Genomic DNA, 23,758 nt, shown 5'->3' with positions numbered 1-23,758 from the left:
CATAAGGACTGAACAGTTGGAGGCAGCGACTTGGAGAATAAAGCACTTGGGTGCAGACGGAGGCCTTTAAGACAGAATGAGAGTCGGCGCAGTCAAGGCAGCCGTGACAGAGATAAAAGACTTATTGCCCTGCTACGAAATTTTTCAAAATTTCCTCTGAGGAATATGGGTTTTAAGACCATAACTCAAGTTGCCACGAGTTGTCTTTTGAATCAGAGATCTAATCGCATCTGCCTTCTCAGAAACCCGGAGCGGCTCATCGTGGTGGGCAGGATGAAGTTGGCGCTCTCCTCTCCTTCCCTGGCATCTGCGGGTCGGCTCTCCCCTGCCTTGCAACCTCCTGCTTCCTCCCTCAAGGCCCCCCCCCCCCCCCCCCCCCCCGTTCGAATCCCACCTCATCAAAGAAGCATCCCCCAGGCCCTTCAAACAGGAGACATTCTCTCCGTCCCTCATTCTTACTCTCCCTCTGTACTCTCAGTGGCACTTGTCACCTTGAAGTCTTATTTCAGAGTTATCCATATATGTGCCAGCTCCGTCACTCACCTGCATGGCCCCTGAGGGTTGAGCTGTGTCTTGTTCATCTTCACATTCTGTGCAGCCTCTAGAAAAGTGTGCTGCATGCGGTAGGCAATTGTTCTTAGTGTCTTAACTGAAACTGCTGTCTGCTTATCTTTCTCTGCTCATTTGCCTTCATTTGCTTGATCGTGGCAGTTTCTAAGTGTCTTATAATACCTTCAGACCCAAATGTGGAAGTGGGATAAGAAAGGAAACCTGCTCCTGTGTACGTGATGGACTCTGCCTGGTTCATCTCAGAATCATTTGGATGCATACCTCTAGTTTGAGCTAAGCAGAGTAAGTACAATTTTGCTTCAGTTAGAATTGCTTCAACTTGTTTCCTGCTCTCTAAGTCAACAAAATAAAGTTTTGGGTTTGACTGTCTCCCAGGTTCTACTCTGGATAGGGCTGGAGTAGTGATGTAGGCAAGGCTTTAAGCCAGCTGCTGACCCGTGGGGAAGTACCGGTGCTTCTTGTTAACCTTTCAGCATCTTTAACATTGTTTCAGGATCTTGACTTTGAATGGGCACTTTCCTCAATTTTGTTCCCGAATAGTACTTGGATGGATTTACAGGCCAGATCCTGTTATGAGATATAGATGTACTGCCAAAGACTTCTAGATCTAGTCGTTTAACCCATTTGTTTTAAATAATAGTTGACTAAAATTTTTGAACTTAATATACGGTCAAGTTTTTAATAGTTTGCTGTAGTATCACTTTTCCTTCAAATATCTTAAAGATGTTTCATTAAATCTACAATCAGTTTTGTTAAGTCCTCTTTCCCTGGGATATGAAATGAGGGCATGAGTAAGTTAGGATGAATCATATAAATGAACCTAAGAGAAAAAACAAAAGGCACCAACCTGAATTTGTCCATCTCTGGCAGCTCTTTGTTGAAGGTGCTTCTCTAAACTGGAAGCTTTCCTCCTTGATGGTATAATTGGCATACTTAATTGCAAAGTTTTTCTTACTTTTGCAACAGACAATGTTATAAGCTTTATTTCCCCCTTCAAAGAAGAAAAAGTTCTTTTTTTCAGATGATGTGAATGTTCCTATATAGTTCTAAACCCGGATGGGGATCGGTCTGCCGCTGGCCGGGTTGGCTTGTGAGGTTCCCAGGTGCCCTAAGATGGTCAACTGAGGCCTTGCTCTGACTGGATGTGCTGGCCCCGTACTCCCTGTCTCAACGGCACCGGCAAGCCATTGTTGGGGGCCTGGCTCCACTACTGTCTGACATAGTGGGTAATATGGAAAATGGTTGGTTTGTGCTGGGTTTTTCTTGTTTTTTTAGTTCTTAGCTAAGATGTTCAAGGTCAGTGTGGGTTGGGCTTGGACTTGGTGGGCAGATTATATCTGGAAGATAGGATCATAGAACGGTCGGTGCCCCTGGGGACAACTTGTTGTGTGGTTGACTATGTGAAGGACCATGGATTAAGCAGATGTCAAAGACTATTACTAGTGCCTGATCCAGGACCAGTATTCAGGTAGCCTGACTCCCATTCCAGGGCTTTTCATATGACATAACTTTTGATTCTACATTTTGATGTTAAAAATTTTGGAATATTTGTGACCAATATGTGCCGATTTATTACAGAGTCAGGGTCTAATTGGGAAACAGAGCCCATACCTGGTAGTTCAAAAGGGAGGATTTAATCCTGTGAATTAGTTATAAAGGAATCGAAAGTGCTGAAAAGCTAAACAGTGCATGGTCAAGCAACCCCAGATCAGCAGAGGAGGAAGCCAGTCACAACCTTGGGTCCCAGGCTGTGGGTTGAAAACTGGAATAAAATGGTTTCTGCCTAGCAGAGAGGGGAAAGCATGGAGGAGATATAACTATGGAGAAAATACTCACTGAATAGAGAGAAAGCAGGGAGAAAAACCTAGCTTCTTCCCCTCTTCAGCACCCCTTCAATCTCTTGGCAGTGCCTCCATTGTTTAAACATATTTCCCTACCCTGGGAAATGGGGTCTGCTAGATTTCCCCCCTGCAATGCAGACCAGTGCAGAGCAAGGGTGGGGAGCAGATCCGAGAGCAAACAGAAAAATTATCTTCCAAAGATGACTCTAACACGGGTTCTTCCACAAGGTGACTTGGCCACTTTGTCATGAGGAGGAGTTCCATCTCCTCCCCTTGTATCTTGGTGGGATTATGCCTGCTTTAACCAAAGCGTCTGGAGGAAGTGGTGCAAGGTGGCTTCTGTGGCTGGGTCAGAAAGGCCATGCTCCTGCTCCCCCCACTTCCTTTGGGGTACTTGCTCTCTGAATGTTCCCAGAAGCCACATTGGGAGAAGCCACCTGGGGACCACGTGTAGGTACTCCAGTCAACAGCCGAGCGGAGCCCAGGAGCCAGCTCTGTTAACCAAAGATGCTCCAGGGGGTCCCAGCCTGTTACCTGCAGCTGCTTGAGTCTTCTCAACTATGGTTGGTGGATTGAATTAGGTATTCCAATTTAGACCTGTTCGTCGTCATCATCTGCATTCCTGTAGGTGTGGAATGTAAACAGGACCTCTTGAAAAAGTGTTCAGTTAAGGTGTGACCCATTGAGGCAGGGTGGGCCTAATCCAGATTGCTCAGGCCTTATAAAGAGAAGAAACAGGAAGCCAGGGTAGAGGAGGCCACAGGGAGAAGCAGAAAGTCAGCGGGAACCTGGGCATGAAAGGAGAGGCCACACCTGGATTACCGGCCACCAGCACTGAATGCTGCAGTCTTTGGGGAGAAAGCATGGCGTTGCCAATGCCTTGCTTTTGACTTCTGGCCTCTAAGAACCAATAAATTCCCATTGTTTAAGCCGACTAGTGTGTGGTACCTGTGATAGCAGCTCAGGCAAACTAAGATAGCAACTGAGAAATCACGGAGCTCTGAGACAAGCCATCCCCTGGCTAATCTCCTAATCCACAGAGTCTATGCCACATGCATTGTAAAATGATTGCTATTTTAATGCCACTAAGCTTTGGGGTGGTTTGTTAAGTGGCCATAAAACACTGGAACACAAATGACCAGCATATTTATTTAGTATGTAATTATATGTGGGAACTATCTAATATGCTGTGTCCATTATAAAGCATACACAAAAACAGAAATTGAAAATGACTGAGATGAAATGTATGCAAGTTCTAATATGTTTTCCTCCAGATCCAGTGAATGGTTTTGCCCAGCTCCCAGGGAATTAGAGGCCATGTACTGTTACATGCTTTTACTTTTTTCACATGGCCAGAGAGGCCCAACTATGATATTAATGGTATTTTTTATTTATTTTTTATTCCCCCCTCCTCCCCCCACCATTGTCTGCTCTGTGTCTATTTGCTGGCTGTTATTCTGTGTCCACTTGCATTCTTGTCATGAGGCACCAGGAAACTGTTGCTTTTATTTGTTGTTGTTGTCATCTTGCTGTGTCAGCTCTCCGTGCCTGTGGCACCACTTCTGGGCTGGCTGAGCTTTTTTTGCACGGGGTGGCTCTCCTTGCTGGGCGCACTCCTTGTGCGTGGGGCACCCCTACGCAGGGATGCCCCTGTGTGGCACAGCACTCCTTGTGCGTGGCAGCACTGCACATGGGCCAGCTCACCACAAGGGTCAAGAGGCCCTGGGTATTGAACCCCAGACCGTCCATATGGTAGGCAGACGCTCTATCAGTTGAGCCAAATCCCTAATGGTATTTTTAATAGTCAATGACTACTTCAATAATCTGTGAGAAAGAGAGACTGGGGGACAGTGATGGAGCAGGGAAGGACATATTGGGGAGGTGCTTAGGGGAGGTAAGAGGTAAGGAGAGAGATGAGATGATGTGGATGGAGAGAGGTTCAGTGAAATGTGAAGTGGGGCTCACAGATGGGGTGGGCACTTGTCTTGAAGCAGTATTAGGCTTTGAAAGCATTTTAGTATAATTTCTGTGATGATTTTCGTGAGGACCATCATCCTATCCCAAGCTGTGGATTCCTGTGGACACTGTATAAAGGTTAGTGGTGAGAAATGTCATGTCACAGTTTCATTAACGCAATGGGGACTGCTCTTGCGAGCTGATGGTAGAATTAAGAGCCTCGGAGTTCTGAGTATTTTTAGGAAGAGATCTGATTGCGTCTTTTTTTTTTAATATCTCTCACTCTGTTTAAGGAAGCTCTAGTGTGTTACATATGTACACATGACGTGCAGATATAAACATATACTTAAGGCCTTTATGTACATTTATATTCTTATATAGTTGCAAACAAGTAGATCTTCTCCTTCACTCCTAGAAATAAACCTCAACAAACATCTTTGGAGTTTTTTTTTTTTTTTACTGATATGTGTTCACAGATCAGTTGACATAAGGTGTGCTTATGTGTAAAACCTGTACAGATAAATATATCTAATCTGTTGAGAACAATTAATAGGAATGGATTTTTCTCTCTGTTTTCTGACTTGCTCCCGGTAAAGTCTAATTAGCCCCTTCCTACTACAAAATTCCTTACAGGAATCATGCATGCCAACTACCTGTCGTGTGTGGTGGCCACACACTGTGGTGGCCCCGATAGATTAGATGCTGTTTCTGCCCTTGAGGGGCTCACCATCTAGAAGGAGAGATGGACAGATAAATTGGTGCTTCTGCTCTGGGTGGGGCATGCTGTGGTGGCGGCAGGTGTAGTGTGCCTGCTGGGGGAAGTGTGGGGTGGAGTTTCCATGGAAGTTTTCCTAGAGCTTTGATGAATGGGGACAATTATACAGCTCTACCACCCATGAAGCATATGTGCTTGGCTTGTGGATGCAAGGGCCTTTCCACAAACAGACTGGGCCATTTGACTTGACTGTCCAGGCAATGAGACAAGCTAATTTGCCCAAGGGGACCTCTTCACCCCCTACAGTATAGGCTAAATGGTTTTCACATAGGATTTTTTTATTCCAGTTGCAGATTTCCTATCTTCCCCTGGAATGAATTCTCTCTGCATACCTGGCAAAGGAACTGTCTGGGCATTATTTTGGGTTTTCAGTATTTCTAGTTAATTTCTGCCCTTAGTCTGTTTACATACAGGAGGTTCCTTGTACTGTGTCTTGGGGTTGCCACATTCAGCAAATTAAAACACAGGATGCTCAGTTAAAGTTGTATTTCAGGTAAATAACAATTGTTCTTTCAGTATAAGCATGTCCCCCATATTTCAAAATTTCTATACTTACACTAAAAAAATTGTTGTTAGTCATAAATTCAAATTTAACTTGATGTCTTGTATTTTGTCTGGTACCCATATTACGGTTCTCTACCATGACCATTTGCTCCTTTTGGAATGTTCACAAGGGAGTAGGAAGTGTTTTTGAAACATTGATCTCTAAAAGTACCTCTTCTAGAGTGGAGATTTTTATTCTTCGTTGTTCTCTTCCCTGGTCAAACTTAGCTTTTTTATCTGTGTGGGTAGGCCTATCAATCAGAGGTACTGTGCTAAGTTTATTTCTGATATGGACTCTGGCAATATTAAAAACCTAGCCTTTGGTTGAACTGCTTCTACCAAAGTGATATTATCCCTAAAACTTATTTTGCTCCATAAACTTGGAGTGGGAACTCTTTCTAATGAAATGTACACGAAGCTTGAGTCAGAGTGTGGGCTCAAGGAGCAAAGGGAATGGACTGCTGTGCAATGAGCTGACATCTAGTCTGACTGATCAGAAATATTTTTGTCTATTTCTTCATTGTTGATTGTGTTTTGGTAAATCAGATCCCTGGGCCGGTACCTTCTAGGCAAGGAGTCGAACATAAGCAAAAACAATTTATTGAGCCTGTCCTATATGTCTGACACTGTATGAAATTCTTTACATACGTGCATGTGATTTAATTTTCACAGTCACTTAATGAGGTAAGTAATCTTACCACCCCCATTTTCCAAATGAAGAAATAGGCTTAAATAACTTGCCCAAGATTGTATAGCTAGTAAGTGGCTGGACTAGGATTTGAACCCAGGATAGAATGACTATAGACCTCCCACTTTTAACCACAGTGTTATACTGCAGCAGGCTGGGTTTGGGATGGGATCTTCATAAACACTTGGGAGTTGAATTCTCTGCCCACTTTTTTATAAAAGATCTTTAGCAAGGATTTTCTTATATGCAGTGCACCATTTTGACAAGTTACTTTTTCCATATGTTAATATAATGTTTCTTCTCTGAAGTATAAAATCATTCCTTAGCCTCAGTGGAAATGGCAAATTGGTCAGTATCTTCCATATACAGTGGCACATTTTCATTTTCATCCAACTATCTCTCAATCTTTTCTCAGGTTCTGTAATTAACTTCATGACCAAAGAGAATTCAGGTGCCTATTTTCCAAGCCTTAGTTTTCTTTGTTGCTCCCTTTTGAATTCCTCTTCAATTAATGTAGTATGTGTTGGCGAATCATAGTGCTTTACATATAGTGGTATATAATAAATATGAATTTGATTGACTTGTTTCTTGCATGCTTCTGTACTGATATATACCAGACTATATACTAGATATACCAGATAGCTAAAGATAGATATTGTTTTGCTGGTTCTCTTAAAATGCTTTCCATCTTTTGTCTGTCTCTTTGCCTATCAATATATACTACTTAAAGTATTTTCCTTGGTCTTCTGTTTTGTTGTATTACTTAATAATATTAGACCATGTACATGGATAAAATGGATTGTGTGTTTTTAAAAAAAATTTAAAATTTTAACTTTTGAACAACCTTTAGATTACATAAATATTATATCAAAAATATAGGTGATTCTCATATGTCCCACTCCCTCCACTTTCCACACTTTCCTACATTAACAACAACCTTTATTAGTGTGGTTCCTTTGCTAAAATTGATGGACACATTGACACATTGCTACTAACCATGGACTATAATTTACATTATAATTTATACTCTATCCTGCTCAGTTTTGTAGGTTATGACAAAATATATAATGACCTGTATCCGTCATTGCAATATCATGCAGGGCAATTCCAATGTCCCAAGAATTCCCCCTTTACACTTATTTTTCCCTCTTCCTCCCCTCTGAACCTTTGGTGGCCACTGCTGTTACATCAGTGATAAAAGTTCTTCCATTGCCAGAATAATGATAAGTCTGTAATAGAATAATAATAAGTCTACTTTAGTTCATTGTTCATTCCCCAGTATTGAGGAATTTTGGATGGTGATACCCACTCTGTTTAATTGAGAGAGGCCCTAGGTCCCAGAGTAGATGGATGGAACTATCTTGCTTGTAGTTACAGACACTCTCTGTTCCTTGGAATGGGCATTGTCCATTATCATCTCCTTGCTAGTAGTCCTTGCTAGTAGTGCTAGAGACCAATGAACTGGAGAGTAGGTGTTACAACTCTGCTGAAATTCGGGGCTCAACTGGCACATGGAGAGACCAAAGATTTAAGTCTTTAGGACATATATTTATCAACTATAGAGCTAATTTTATGTTCAAATAAAAGGGGCAGAAGAGCCATGTGTAGGGAAACTACAAATAAGTCTAACTCTTTTACATTGGGGAGCATAAATTCCAGAGTAGGCCCACTGACAGGTTGCCAAATTCCTGAGCTTGTCTGTCTTGCTTATATTGTCTAGATGTCTCTAGAGCCCTCAGGAGTCCTGCTGTTTGAGGTACTGTTTATTGTGGCTGTCAATGAGATCCTGCTGAGATGTGCTTAAGTGTAACCTCTGGAATGACTCCTTGACTCACTTTGAAATCTCTTAACCATAAAAACTCATTTGTATTTACCATTTCCCCCTTTTGGTAAAGGTCCTTTTCCAGGTGCATTGTTAGTTGGTGCTTTGTAATTATCTCTTGGTGCCAGGGAGGCTCATCCATGGGAGTCATGTCCCATGCTGGGGGTGGGGGAGCAGGGAGGAGGTAGTCCATTTATATGCTTAGAGAGAGGCCACATAAAATGGATCATTGATAATCTTGTGACCATATGGGATGCCTGACAGCCTGTTGTGGAGACCAGTGACAGAGTAGATGTTGCATGCTGGGAGAACATAAGACTATAGAGTTCTATATCTGAAGCCCCCTACAGCCTCACCCTTGAAGGACATCAGGAGGCCTGCCATCCCTCTGGTTGAATGTTCAGACTGAGCATCTTGGAAACCTGGTGCAGCCCTGGGAAAAAGAGGCAGAAAAAGGGAGAGGAAAAGTTTGTGCCTTTGACCTCAGAGGACATGGAAGATATGGGAGAGCCTTGGAGTTAGAGCAAGTGGTACTTCTCTCTTTGAGATTTTTCCTTAACAGCCAGGAGCTTCTGAGATGTCCCTGATAATTCTTTCAATTAGTGGAAGTCTGCTTTGTTCTCCAGGGTGAGCTACAGACCAGCCCCTTACTTTCCCGATGATTCTGCTCCAGGAGCTCTTGGTTCTTTGGTCAGTGGACTCCATCATGACTTGTATTCCTGAGGCTTCTTGGGGCTAGAGGTATGGAACCTCCAAAGTTCAACACAGGGCTCTCTGCTGTCATCTGCTATAGGAACTTATGGCCTGCCCCTGCCGGAGACCTGAGATATAGGGAAAGTAATGGAACATCCTGGAATACTCTTCAAAGGCTAGTTTAGCCAAACTGTCCTTTCTCAAGCACTTAGTCCTTTAAAAGAAAAAGTGGCCAGTAGTAAAATAGTGAGTTTTGTTGGTCCCTGGGTTTCCTGAGTAGCAGCCTATCAGTACAGAGGACCAAAAGTATCAGTGACTCTGAATGGTCCATCTTTCCTCAGAATTCCTAGTTAGTCACCAGTTGCCTTCTTTACACTCAGAGTGCCTGGCTGAATACCACAAATTTGGAATCTTTACTATGGATCATGAGACACCACCTTTGGAATGCTGATGGGATTGATGTAAACTATATATGATGGGGGGGGAGTGGTTTCAGAAATTTTATGACAGTAGTGGAGCAGTTGCTCTTTGCAAAATCCAGGTCTCTTAAAACTGACCTCTTTTTCCCTTCAGAAATATGGCTTTTGAATGAACATTCTTTGTTAGGTCACCACTGTTGGCTGTGCCACCACCAACTGTGTTAAAATCTTTGGCATCAGAGCAGAACCGGATGACTCTGGCAAAAGTGAATTTGAGAGGGTTTAAAAAAGAAATCCAAAACCCAAATCTGTAGGACTGTGCTTTGTCTGTGAGTAAAGAGAAATAGGACTTTGCGATTTACAGAGCTGTCTCAGCAAGGCATATATTTCAGTATCTTTGGTCCCCCCAGAGAACCAACAAAGGTTTGTTGTTCTTTCATCGCAGTACATTTTTGAATTTAGCATTTAAACATAAGGGGCAGGGTTGGATTGATCCTTATGAAAAGAAAGCATTTACCCCAAGGATCCCCCCTGGTAGGGACTTTCTTTGGGCTTATGCATTGAGGCAATGTGAATATATTTGCCCCAGAACCTTTTCTTTTTTTTTGTCTCCCTTCAACAACAATTTAGCATTTTGTGTTGTATTTGTCCATGTGCTTGTTTCAGGTATCATCTTCCCCTTCCCCGTTTATTCTTTTTCTACAATTAACTGAAAGACATGTGGCTTTTGAATGAATAAATACTGTACTTTGAGGGTGTTGGTGAAAACAAAGCTATGGCAAATTTTGTAATCTTTTTTATTTTTATTTTTTGGTAGAGATGCCCTGAGGAAAATGAAAGAACAATTTTAATTTAGAACTGTTCTGTTTTCGCTCCTCTGGGACAGGTCAGTGGGCTTGGAGGGTGAGCAACGACATGGGTTTCACACTGTGGAAGCCATTTGCAGGAGAATTCAGGCTTCAACCCCAGCTTTGCACTGTAGCTCAATGATGGTTGCCATGGAGATGCTTTTGTTGTCATCAGCAGAGGATTCGGGCCATAGCTGGAAATGAGCCACAAATACACACATAGGGTCCTTATAGGACAAACAGTCACTTTTATGCTAGGGTTTCAAGTGGGCTTGATTATTGAAAATAGAAGATACAGGATGGAGATGTCCATGGGGATGAAATCGTATGTCGGATGTGTGGGGGAAACGCAGTGTTGAGACTGTCCTTGGTCCCTTCATTGGCTGAAGTGAAGCATCCTTTTTTGACCTCTGTTACTACTGCCCTGTTTAGGCTGGTTCCCAGGCTTTGCTGCCTGCTGTTGACTCTCCCCTCCTGGGAGATAATCAGAAGAAAGCAACAGGCAGCCCAGACTGGTGAAACCCCAGGACAGCCCCACAGTGAGCCTCGTCCTCTTCCTATTCCATGGTGAACAGGCAGTGAAGGAATGCACATACACAACTTCGTGATTTATTATTCACATGGACTAGCCATGGTCAGTGGGAAAAGCCACAAGCCTTTAGTGTTCCAGAAGTTCTTCCAACCAGAGAACAAGTACCTTTGTGGGTACATAAGCGATTTACTTTCCAAATCTTAGGTTTTCCAGGTTTCTTTTTCCTAAATTTGACCTGCCTTAAAAGTGCTAACTCCTTTTATGACTGGCCTTTTCTTACTTTGTATTCTTGTGTATATATATATATATACCTATCTCTTGCTTACTCAGAATTTTCCTATATATATATTGCTCTAAAGTGAAATAAAAAAACAAAACTTCCAGGGGAGTCAAAAAAGGGATAATTAGAAATATTGGTAGTAGAGGAAGCTTCTTTTAAATAAGATACCACAAACTACCCCTGTTTATCCAGCTTTTTAAGAGATCTAGTTCAAAAAACATTTTATTGTTTATGTTAATACTTATTTATCAAAATCTGTTGTTTTTTAATTTTTGTCAAATGTTTACAAATAATTGTGATACTATATCAATCCAGAAAAGAATATTTGAGCATCTAGAATCTATGGTTACAGGAAATACAAAATAATCATGAACTCTATATATACATATTTTGGTTACAAAGAATTATTGTAGAGTCATCAATAAAATACTTCCAAGGATAGTGTATATTATATCACAGTAAACTTTTGTAGGGTGAACTGAAAGAGAAGTACAATGTCAGGGAGAAAAAGGAATGGCATATAATTTATGGCTGTAATGAAAAGTTTAATCTTGTATTTTAAAAGTGGATAATGGTAAATATTAAATTACTATTGTATTTATATTAAAAATTGAAACATTTAAAGGAGTGGTGTAACATTTTATTTAAACTTGTTCATGTTTACTATATGCCAGAAATTATGTTGTTTGGAGCCATTTAAATTCTGATGAAAAATTTAGATATTAGCTTAAAAAAGGGCACATAGATTTCAGAATTCGTTTAGTAGGTAACTGAGCAAAAAAGTTCGAAAGCATTGTTTGTGTGCACATGCTTACAACACACACATACTCAGTCAAAACACAGGATTTACATACACTAGCTTCAAAACCCAACTCCCCTTGTTTCCTCTTTGACTTCACGATTATTTTTGCCCACTCTCCCCATGGAATGGTCTGTATCATCGGCAGCCTAGCCTCCATGCTCAATTAGGCTTGCTGGTCCGCCTCCTTGCATTAAAGCATTGTTATAATGTGAGCAGTGGGTTGGTGTCCCAGACTGTCCTGTTTGGTGTCTGCACAGCCATTCTTGATGGTGAAGTCTAATGCTTAGCTGGATTACTTCCAAGTGTGTATGCATCACACTGAGCTGCTGAAGCCAGTCTGTGAAGAACCAATTTGTGTTCCCTGATGTCTGATAGCCTTCACTTGGGGTTGGACTGACCTGTTTTTGTCACTGCTCCTGTGCTGTTGATTCTGTCCCTTTGGTTACCCCTTCCTGACCCTTATATGGCCCATCTCCTGGGTGCTACTTTGTTCTGTGGAAAGGCCAGCTCTGAGGAAAGAGAAGTGGAGGGGGTTTGTACAAAATCTGCTGTCATTTTGTTCACAGGAACTTAGCACTTTCCAACAGGTAAGACAAAGGCCCAGGTGTTAGCAACTGTAGTTAGTTCCTAAAGAGCCTTTCTCAAGGCTCACACGGGCAGAGCCCGACTCGAGCAGTAACACCCGGGATGCAACAGGAATTTATAGTGATACGGAAAACACAGCCTTCTGAAAGGAAGTGTAGGTTAGTTAAAAAATTGTAACACCTCATAAAAATGCTTACCACCCTGCCACTTCTCATTCTTTTTAATGTCATAACAAGGATACATTAAATGGATTAAGCTGCTAGATCAAGAAGGGATGCAGGGATTGAGTTGCATTTTGTTTTGAGGGCCAATAGCCTTTTTTGGGGGGCCTGCTCCAAATTGCTTCAGACCTGGTTCTCTGAGACATTACTTAATATTATTGTGGAACTAGGAACCTCTATTGAATTATTTTATTCTAGAAAAGCACATTATACCACTAAAGCAATTGAGTTTTCTAGCTATGTTCACCTGAAACATAAAGTGATTTATGATAAAAAATTCATACTTTATAGGAATTTTACAGATTAATTGAACCAAACAGATCAGAGCTTAGAAAAATTAAAGCTGTGAACATATAGGAAAATTGGTAACTGAACCAATGATTCACAGTTCTCCTTCTCAGTTGAAATGTACCCATTTCTTTTGAATCTTAGATTACCCATCATAGTGTGAGACATATAGTAAATGTATGAAAAATGCTTGGTCATTTGGGTAAAAACCTTGATATTTATCCCTTAAAACTGAAAGAAATATTTCTTTCTTGGATTCAAGTCAGATCTGTTGGTATATGCTACCCCTAACTAACTCTATGATCTTGGGCAAGTTACTTAACTGTGATACTCATTTTTATCATCTGTAAAATGGAGAGTACAAACCTTCCTGGGTTAGTTAAGAGGAACAGAGTAAGTAAATGTAAAATGCAAAGTAGATTCTTAATAAATCAAGCTATCATGACCATTTTCCTCAAAGGCATCTTAGATATTTCCCTGTACCTGGAGCCGTGCTAGAACTTGGCATACAGAAACAAGAGTTAGACCAGTAGACCACAGAACTCTGAGAGATTCTAAGGGAAACAGATACATTTCTACCACTGTTGGGAGAAACGGGGCCAGGACCAAGGATTCTACGTGTAGCAGTGCACGGAGGGCTTTGCTGTAAAATGTTGGATTTTATAACTGAAATTGACCACACATCATTGAAGAGAGGTGACAGAGAAGGATTGTGGAAGATCTTTGAAGGCACTTCTAGGAAGGGAGTATGCAGCAGTTCAGAGCATAATATTTCAGATTTGGGGAATGATGTAAGAGAAGACACAGATGGGAATGTAGAAAGTTCAACAGATATTTATCATCTACTATGTGCAATGAACTGTTGCTCTATTGCCAGGGATAGAGCAGTGAGCAAGGCCAAGTGCCTGTCCTCATGAAGCTTTCACTGAAATGGGAGACACAAACAATAAATCAAGAAATGTGAATATTATGAAAGAGAGTGATAAGTGCCTTGAATAAAACTGGAGAGAGAGGAGGGACTAGATAGTGGTGGGAGTTTCTATTTAGGTAGATTGGCCAGGAAAGGCCTTTCAGATAAGGGAACATTGGCCAGAGACCTGAGTGAAGTGAGGACATGAGTCATGTCCTGTCTGGGCTGAGAGTGACTCCGGCGGAGGGAATGGCAAGTGCAGAGACCCTGAGGCAGGGATGTACTTTTTTCTTTCTGCGAAAGCAAGGAGGCTGCGTTTAGAGGGCAGTGAATGGGGCAGAAGTAGGGGACGTGAGGTGGTGGAGGTAGCCAAGGGCTAATCCGTCTTGGACTTTGTGGGCCACGGCAAGAATTTGGGATTTTATTTTAAGATGGAGAACCATTGGAGAATTTTTAAAAAAGCATCATAAACTTTCTTTTTTCAAGAAGTTTTGGATTACAGAAAATTATATCAAAAGTATAGGGGATTCCCATATTACCCCCACTCCCCCACATGGATCAATGTAGATTTATTGTGATCGTAGATATTATCATGTGATAACAGAAGAACTTAAAACATTGAGGTAAAGGTAGGGGTTACTGTTGGAGAGTTTTGAGTAGGGGTGTGGCATGACCTGACGTACTGATCCTTTATGGAAGCAAATTATTGTTCAGGAAGTGTCTTCTTATAAATTGCCGTTAGATCTGTGAAACACATCTGTTTGGATGATTCTACTTCAGTGATGAAGGGAGTAGTTGTAGTACAACAGTTACTAGCCTGGACTTGAGAAGCAGAGAGATTTTCATTGGAATCCCAATCCTACTTCTTAACCTAGTAGTAGATTAACACCGCTTCGTAACTGAGCAAAATGCTTAAAATTTGGACCCTTCTCTTTTTTTGTCCTTAAAATGGGGCACAATAACAAGGTCTACCACAGGTTGTTTAGACGATGCCGTGAAACAGAATCTGTAAAGGTTCTAGCACATTACAGCCGCACCCTTTGAGAAGTGCTCAGTTAATCGTAGCTATTGCAACTCCACTGCCTGCTTTTCCCATGAATGGTGAAGGGGAGGGCCTCTGCGGGGACCAGAGGGGTTGGGGACATGATCAAAGTGCCAGTCAAGCGACACGACTCCGACTGTGACTCTCAGGACTTTCTGTGATTTATCCTCCTAAACAGACATGATAATGAGATTGTGTTCTAGCCCCAACGATAGTGCTGTGTACACAGCAGGCCCTGGATAAATATTTGTTAAGGATGAGACTCCTTTAAAGTGATTATGGTCTGTATTGAACGATTCTGTATCATAAATGCCCATTAATTTGGATTCGTTTGATTGATAAGAATTTGATCCTTATCTTTATGCATTGTATTAAATGAGAAGTTGGAAATGGTGACTTACCTCAGGAATTTATATCAAAAATAGATTATTACCTAATATAAACCTATCAGGGTATTGTTAGTTAATTTGCCTCATTTTATTCTACTTAGCATTCATTTGCTTCTTTGTCTACAATGTTATTTGTATAGAAATTAAAAGTCATAAAATAATTACTTCCAAAAGGTTTGAGTTTTCATTAATTTTGGAAGATATTCTAGACCTTAAAAATTGCAAATGAATTAGATAATTGTATTTTAATTGTGTATCGGGGCCAGTAGCTAAAGAGTTGATTGGAAGGAGAAATTTTGTCAGACCCACGTGAATAATTACAGGGGCAGCAGACAGAGAAAGGGGGTTGCTGCTTAAAACATGGGCCACTAGAACCTTCTGAAGTTCTGGGCTGCCACCTCTCTCACCCTCCATCGTATCAGCTATTCCAAGTGGAAAATTCCAGCCCCTTCCCCACAACCACCTAGAACACACCAGTGAAGCCTGGGGTCTCAGAAGCATGTCGTTCTGGTGGGAAGGGAAAAAGGGGGGTGGTAGGGGGATGGTAAAAGGCAGTACTTTTGTCAAAGATTGATAAAAGAGTGGATAAAAGACCTACTCCACAGTGCACACACACTGGAGCCAGTTGTGGCTCGCACATCTGTACCGGCTGTGACCTTCCGCCCAGGAGAGGGCAGTAACATGCTAACTTTTCAGCTTTCCCCGTTACCCTTAACAGACACTGCATCGGATTAGTCACGTTTGAACCTTATTTTCATTCTCAGTTGATTAACGTTCAGTTTTACGTTTAATTCTTTTCCACTTTTGGCTCCTCTGGACTGCACACACACCAATCTAGAAGTGACAGTTTTCATCCAGTCATAAGATACTAAGGGACTGGAAATCTGCAGTGATGTTCCTTATATTTTGATGCCATGAAGGCTGCATGCTTTGGCTGCTCCTTCCCAGTGGGTCAAGTTTAAGGGCTGATTATGTCAACCTCAGCCACTGAGGTTATCCTAGCCTCGACATTTCTGGTCTTGTAAATCATGCTCTGTAGAGCTTTCAGCCTAATATAAAGCTTTATACCTTGACTTGGAACAAAAGGTCATACCAGACCCCAGGCCTTACACAGGGTTTGAAATGAGAACAACATCATGTTTTTTTCTGGTCCCTTTGTCCATCTTCACAGCAGGAAGATTTGCCAGCCTGCCCCAGCCATCTCATAGCTATGATTTTCATTGTCAGCTCTACTTTTGGAGAACTTTTTTTGGCCACAAGGTTTGTGGGGAGTTGTATGCTAATTGTAGGCATTTTTAGCTTTTATTATCCAGGCTTAAATGTGGGACCGTAAGGTAGTCTCAAAGTACTAAAAGTAGGAGGAGGCAATGAAATCAAGGTAATCCTCAACGTCTGGCAATACTGTTTTGATCATTTTTAATAATTGGCTTGATTTTATTGAAGAAACACAAAATCTGAATTTCTTGCTCACCCACCCAACCTGTCTTCTCAGCCTCCTATTTGTGATGTGCCTGCCCTCCCTGGGGCTGCTGCTAGCCACAGAGGGGCATCAGCCAAATATAGTGGTTAATGAAAGGAAAAGGGAGAGAAGAGGGCAAATTATAAGAAAGAGAGGGTGGGAAGCTGGATAGTGGGAGGCCGTGAGGCTGATGAAATGGTGGATGGTTAGGAGAGAAAGGGTCATCGAGAGTTGGAATCCTGCAGACCTTAATGTGCATGGCAAGTTGCCTCCTCGCAGTCTTCATGCTGAAAGGTGTGAGGAGAGTTTGGATATCTGTGGGATGTGTGAGTGTGTGAGCAGACACACACGTGTGAGGGTGGGGAGTGGGAGGTAGAGGGGGTAGAAGTAGAATGTTCACTCTTACAGAATTACTTATTTAACAAAGTGCCTCTAAATATTAGCCAAACGTAAATTCCAGCTCTGCTCCCTTCTCTCCATCTAGCCGATCCACAACTGGTTCTTCCTCACCGTTGCGTGTTGAATGATTTCCAGCCATAGGGTTTCCCTGGCTTCTCCTGGAAGCTTGCTTCACACTCTGATGAATTTCAAATGTTTTTTTATACTCATCCTACACATCCTTTGCTCAATTTCACCCCATTATCTCCTTGTTATACCACTTGTGTCACCCTCATAAATCAATTTCTTTTCCCAGTTCATCATTTTGGTAGTTTGGAGAGAGAGTGTGTGTGTGTGTGTGTGTGTGTGTGTGTGTGTTGAGGGGAGTCTTGGAGAATGAATGGGGAGGTGAGATAAAAACAGTGGGAAAAAAGCCTTCTGGCTGGGGTACATGGAGTTCTCTAAAGGTGAGGAGGTCTCCTTATTCTACTATTTCAAATATAAAATAGTCTGAGATGAACCCATCACAATTTATCTCAGTTACTGCATCACTCTCCTAGTAGGTGCTGTGGGAGTGAGTGGTGTCAAGAAAAGAAAGGACCAGCTCTGAGAGACAGGCCCTCTTGAAAGTTAACTCTTGGTTTCATTCATAATGGTGAAACTGTAAATATCTCAAGGCAGTGGGGAATTTTAGTAATACAATCTGTGGATTTCAAACTCTGTGGTTCCCAGATTGATAAACTTGGAGTGAAAACTACTGGACTGTGAGTCTAGGGAGGTGGGAATGTACCTGGTTCAAGTGTTTTCAGGTCACTAGTTGCTTCCCTGCTTCTGCCTTGATGCTGTAGCTAATACAAGGTCATACTCAACCATCCTAGTGTGTGCTGCGTGCCCCTTGTGGGGTGGGAATGTCTCTTAGATTAAGATCACATTTTATATTATTGAACTACTCTAGATACATAAGAGAATTTTAGAAACTAGATTTTAGGGAACTCAGTTTCATTAAAGATCATTAAAGGTGATTGGTTATATTACTAATAATAGTGGCTGATAATTCAGAGATTTTATTCATAATAGGGGGTAGGAGACACTTCAATTGTTTTGAAGTGGTCTTTTATTTCATTCCAGTCCTCTACTTCTCTCTTCTCTTTCCTGAATGGGCATCAGTTGGTCAAATTTAATGGTGGTGGCAGAAAAGAGTAGAGAAACATTCAACTGACTTTTAAAAAATTGTTTGAATCCTTCATATTTTTTAAAAAGTTGACTTTTGACAAACATATGATCGTGTCATCACCCCTCAATCAAGAAATAGAAATTTAAATCTCAGAAAGTTCCCTTGTACCCTTTCCCCATCCCTGCCCAAGGTGACTATCGATCTGATTTGTATCCCTATATATTAGTTTTGCCTGTTCTAGAATTTCATGTAAGTAGAATTATGTACTATGTACTCTTTTTTCTTTTTTTAAATATACTTTTAAATTTTTTTGAAAAAGATACTTAGATTACTTAAATGTAATATAAAAAATATGGGGGATTCTCATATGCCCCACACCCTGCCCCTTGCACATTTTCCCATGTTAGCAACATCCTTCATTAGTCTGGTACATTTGTTACAATTGATGGACACATTTTGGAGCATTGCCACTAAGCATGGATTATAGTTTACATTGTAGATTACACTCTCTCCTGCACAATTTTGTATGCGCAGTTAAAACAAACAAGTTATGATGAGATATATAATGGCCTGTATCTGTCATTGCAGTATCATTCAGGACAATTCCCAACTCCCAAAAATGCCTCCATATTACACCTATTTTTCCCTCTCCCTCCCCTCAGAACCTCCAGTGGCCACTGCCTCCACATATACTATGTGCCATTTTGATTCTAGCTCTTATTTTTGCTCAGCAAAATGTCTGTGAGATTTATCCATGATGTTGCACATATTCGTACTTTGTTCCTTTCTGAGTGGTATTTTATTTATGCATATACCACAATTTGTTCATCTAGTCACCTATTTATAGACATATGGATTGTTTCCATTTTGAAATTACTATACAAAAATCTGTGAAAATATTGATGTCCAGATCTCTTTATGGACCTATATTTAGGAGTAGGGTTACCAGATTATATGGGTGTATGGTATAGCTTTTCCCACCCTTCTAGAAAATTTCAACCTATGACTTTATTTTTAAAATAAATTCCTTGTAACTAACATATACTTGGTTCTTATTTTTAACTCAGTATGATAATCTCTGCTTTTTTGTATGAAGGTTTAGTATATTTAAATTTAATATAATTATTGTCATGGTTGGGTTTATCTCTACTGGCTTGCTCTTTGGTTTTCATTTGTCTCTTCTGCTTCTCTTGGGTCTCCTATTGCTTCTTTCCTGTCTTATTTTAGGTTAATACTATATTTTTTAGTGTTTCATTTTATTTCTTCTATTGACTTCTTATTTATATCTCTGCTTCTGTTTCTTTTAGTGGTTTCTCTAGAGCGAACAATGTATATTAAATTATGGAGACCATTTAGAGTCACTGTTGGAACTCTTCACACTTCACATCTGACATTGCATATTTCACATATCATGTTTCCCTCTTCTCACATCACACCTGTCTCTTCCCAATTCTTACTTTCCACTTTACAAATATAATAAACTTACAGAAGCATAATTTCATTTAATGGACTACTTTGTCCTTCATGTGATTATCTTTTCCTGTACTTCCACCTATGTCTAAACTTTACCTTACACATAAACATATTTGCTTTAATAAAGTGTTATTTTATGTAAATTATAAGAAGAATGAAAACACAGTCTTTTATATTTACTCATTTATTTTCCATTTCCAGTGCTCTTCATTCTTCCCTTTAAGTCTGAATTTTCATCTGGTATCATTTCTCTTTAGCCAAAAGGGCTCCATTATACTCAGCTTTTATTTATTTGGAAGTGTCTTTATTTTACCCTCATTCTTGAAGGATATTTTGCTGCATGTAGAATTCTGGGTTGGAAGATTTTTCCCTATCCTTTTAGAAGTTTAGAGATATTATTCTATTTTGTCTGGTCCACATTGTTTCTGATAACTCAACAGTATATAATGTATATTTTTGTCTTGGCTGCCATCAAGATTTCCTATCTTCGCCTTCAGAAGTTTGAATAAAATGTGCTTAAGTGTTATTCTATTTTTATTTATCCTGTATAAGCTTTGCTGAATTCCCTTAGCACAGGGCTTCTTAACAAGGGGACTGTGAGTTTGAATTGAAATTCAAAAAACATTATTCTTGTGGGGATGTGTTGGTGTGGGTGTGATATATTTATTAAATAATACACAGTATAGTCTGGACTTAGGAAGGGGTCCATGGTTTTCACCTGATTGGCAAAGGGGTCCGTGGAACAAAAAAGTTTAAGAACCCCTGCCTTAACATGTAATTTCATATTTTTTTCCTGCTTCAATCTTACCTCATTTCATCTTTTGAGACTCCAGTTGTATGTATGTTAGATCATTTGATATTGTCTCAAATATCAATATGAAACTCTCATTTTTCTTTAATCTCTCCCCCTTTTTTATTTCTCCCCTATTCATAGACTCTGACCCTCTTTACTGCCATCACCAAATTATCTCTAGACAGAGCACCAAGGTGAAAAAAAGAGAAAAGAATGAATTAATGATATTATTAATATCTTCAAGTGCACTGGCTCTTTCTTCTGCCATTTCCAATCTGCTATTAAGTCCATACAGTGATTTATTTTTATTTCAGTTATTCTTTTTAGTTCTAGAACTTTTATTTTCATCTTTTTTTGTAATTTCTGTTTTTCTACTGAGATGCCCTATTTTTTCACTCATTAAGCCCATATTTTCCTTTAATTATTTGAACATATTTTTCTTCTTTTAACATATTCTTACTAGCTAGTTATATCTGAATTTAAGTCTTTATATGCCATGGTGGATCACATTTTCCTTTTTTTTTTTTGTATGCCTAGTGATTTTCTGATTGAATACTGGAAATTGTAGATATGTTGTAGAGACTCTGAATTCTGTTGTTTTCTTTGGGAAGTGTTAATTCTTGTTTTAGCTGGCACTTTATATACTGGATGATCACCTTAAACTTGTGCAGGCTTAATTTTATGCCTTATGATGGCAAAGCTATAAAAAGCCCATGTTTCCCTCTAAGTTGATGGGACTCAGTCTCTCAGCTCTGCCTCCCCTTATTGTGGTTTGGATTTAGTTTTTATTAGGGTGGGCCTAGACCACTCCAGGAGGTGGTCCATATTCCTAAGGCATGTTATTTCTGGGATCTCAGCTGGATGCCAGGGATGATATCTTGGAAATCCGGGTGGGTCTTGCCCTGAGCATGACAACTTGGCACTGAGCCACTGACTCATTTGACAACCTCAAATTGGACTTAGTAGGCCCTTTTTTGCACATGCCTTTCTGATACACCATCCTGAAGAGCCCAGCCTCTTTAGTTGCCAGGATCTGAGTACTACCTCCTCAGCACAATGTGACCACTGTGCTGTGCTTGTACTCCAGCTCTCCGTACAATCTGGAAATTACTTGTAAGTAAAGATCTAGGGTGATCATGGGCTCATCTCAAAGTTTCCTTTTTTTCAGGGTTTGAAATCTTACGCTGCCTAGTGTCCACTGCTTAGAAAAAGTCACCCTCTGTGTTTTGACCAGTTTTATACTTGTTTCCAGGAGGAGAGCTAGTCTGATAGAAGATATCCCATCATGGCAGAAAGCAGAAGTCCTTAATTTACTTTTATCTTTAGTAATAGGCAGCACTTATTGAATTTTTCTCTAATGAAAGGCATTGTTCTATTTATTTTATATGTAGTATGTCTATTAATCCCAGAATAATCTCATTAAATAGATAAACTATTGTTATCACAATTATGTAGCTGAGGAAACTGTTATATAGGGAGTTAGGTAACTTATTGCAAGTGCCAGAGTCTGGCTTTAAACCAAGGCAGTCTGACTCAAGAGCTCATGCTTTTAAACAGTATCATACACTACATAACCTGATAAGGGATATCACTCACTGCCATAGTTACCACACAGAAAATATTTTCCTCATATAAGGATGAGATGAAGTGCTTTATATGTGCAAGTATGATTATTGGTATGAGAATCCCCAAAAGAAGTTGCAGCCATGTTTATGTTCTGAAGTTGGTGGGATGCGAAATAGTTCAGTGAGTCCTATTTTAGTATAAAATTACTAACTATTGCTTATATTCAAATTTATATGATACAGAGTACTTACAGTTTTTTTGTTTTGTTTTGGTTTTTACCAGTTACACATGCTTGTCTTTTGAATAGCTGAGGCATAGACAAACTCACTTAGCTATGACTCCTGAAAATTCCTTAACTTTGTCTCACATTATCATTTGCTTTTCTATGAGCCACCTGTTCTTTCTGACACCTTTGTTTTAAAGTCCCAGGAGTTCTTGGCTGTCCATTCTTGGGTGACTTTTCAAGAGTAAGTGCGAACAAATATTTCAGCCAGTCAGGTGAGGATAGGACATGGAAAATAAGATATCAGGCCACTACTTGTGGTTGGGTTTTTAGCTGGAAGCATAGGAGAATACCAGAGGTGGGAATTTTTCTGTCTGCTGTTCATGGCTGCCATGACAGATGACCAGGAGATTGGGATGTGTGAGCACACTGGGCTTTGGTTATATCAAAACTGAGAGACACGCTTTCTATATAGAAGAGCTGGTGGGCATTATTCCTGAGTGAGTGCAGCAGCAAGCACTTGAGGACCAAGATTCAGAACAGCCATGTGCACTGAGGTCTTGACTCCCACCAATGATGCAGCTGTGAGCTTTGGCCAAATGCCCTGTTAGTCTCCCCATCGTGTCACACTCCTTCAGTAAGTCTAGAGAGGAAAGGGAGATTAACCAGGGGTGGGGGGAGAGAGGTGCAAATAGAAAAGCTGTGTGAGGTAAGAGACAGAGACTTGGATTCTATTCTGAGTTAAAATTACTTACTAGCTTTGTGGTCTTGGGTTACTTGCTTAACTTTCTGAGCCTTGGTTTCATCAGCTCTGAAATGGGAATCATAATGCCTGTCATATCCAACCTTAAGGGTTATTGTGAGGACTGAAAGGAAATAATGTATGTAAAAGCTGTATTATCTAACCTTGTTTCCATATAGCTTTCTAAGAAAGTCAATGGCTTGCAACTTCCGGCAATTCAGTTATTGTAAAAGTTTGGTTTTTGGGAAAAAAAGGAATCAGCTGGCTAGGGAGAATTAGACATTCAAAGAACACAAGTAGGTAGGGATTGTCAAGGAGGATTAGTATTTGAGTCTGTGAGAGTAAAATAGGCTGTCTAGATGAGGTCTAAATTTCTTCTGGTGCTAAGTACTGTGCTAGATGCTGTGAAGAACAAGGCAGAAATCAAAGGCAAACTTCATGCCCTCTTGGGCATATAGTCTCTTCAAGAGGTAAGACTGGACTATGATAACAGATATTTCAGGAGAATTGGCAATTTGAGGAGGCAGATGACTGGGGGGTGAGGGGATGAGGAAGGTTTGAGAAGTAGGCAAATATTTATTCCAACTTTTCCCTGCCCTGCTCACCTTCAGGTAAGTGAACCTAAATCTGTCAGCTTGGATCAGTCCCCTTCTAAGCCAGGCTTTACTAAAACAGGTAGTTTTACACCCTCCAGTCAATAGGATCTGGCACAAATCAGGATGTCCTAAGTCTGGGCTCTGGCAAAC

The 23,758-nt window shown here is 40.5% G+C and overlaps 1 protein-coding gene across 2 annotated transcripts in view; it reads left to right on the top strand.

Annotated features, from left to right (window-relative positions):
• Positions 1-23,758, top strand: part of GRIN2B (glutamate ionotropic receptor NMDA type subunit 2B) — a 475,047-nt gene that overhangs the window by 24,992 nt on the left and 426,297 nt on the right. The gene's annotated exons all lie outside the window — the stretch shown is intronic.

Source organism: Dasypus novemcinctus, chromosome 20 (assembly GCF_030445035.2).
Source record: "Dasypus novemcinctus isolate mDasNov1 chromosome 20, mDasNov1.1.hap2, whole genome shotgun sequence".
NCBI classification, from domain to species: Eukaryota; Metazoa; Chordata; class Mammalia; order Cingulata; family Dasypodidae; genus Dasypus; species Dasypus novemcinctus.
The sequence above is the reverse complement of the archived record's forward strand: the minus strand, read 5'-3'. Positions and strand labels throughout refer to the sequence as shown.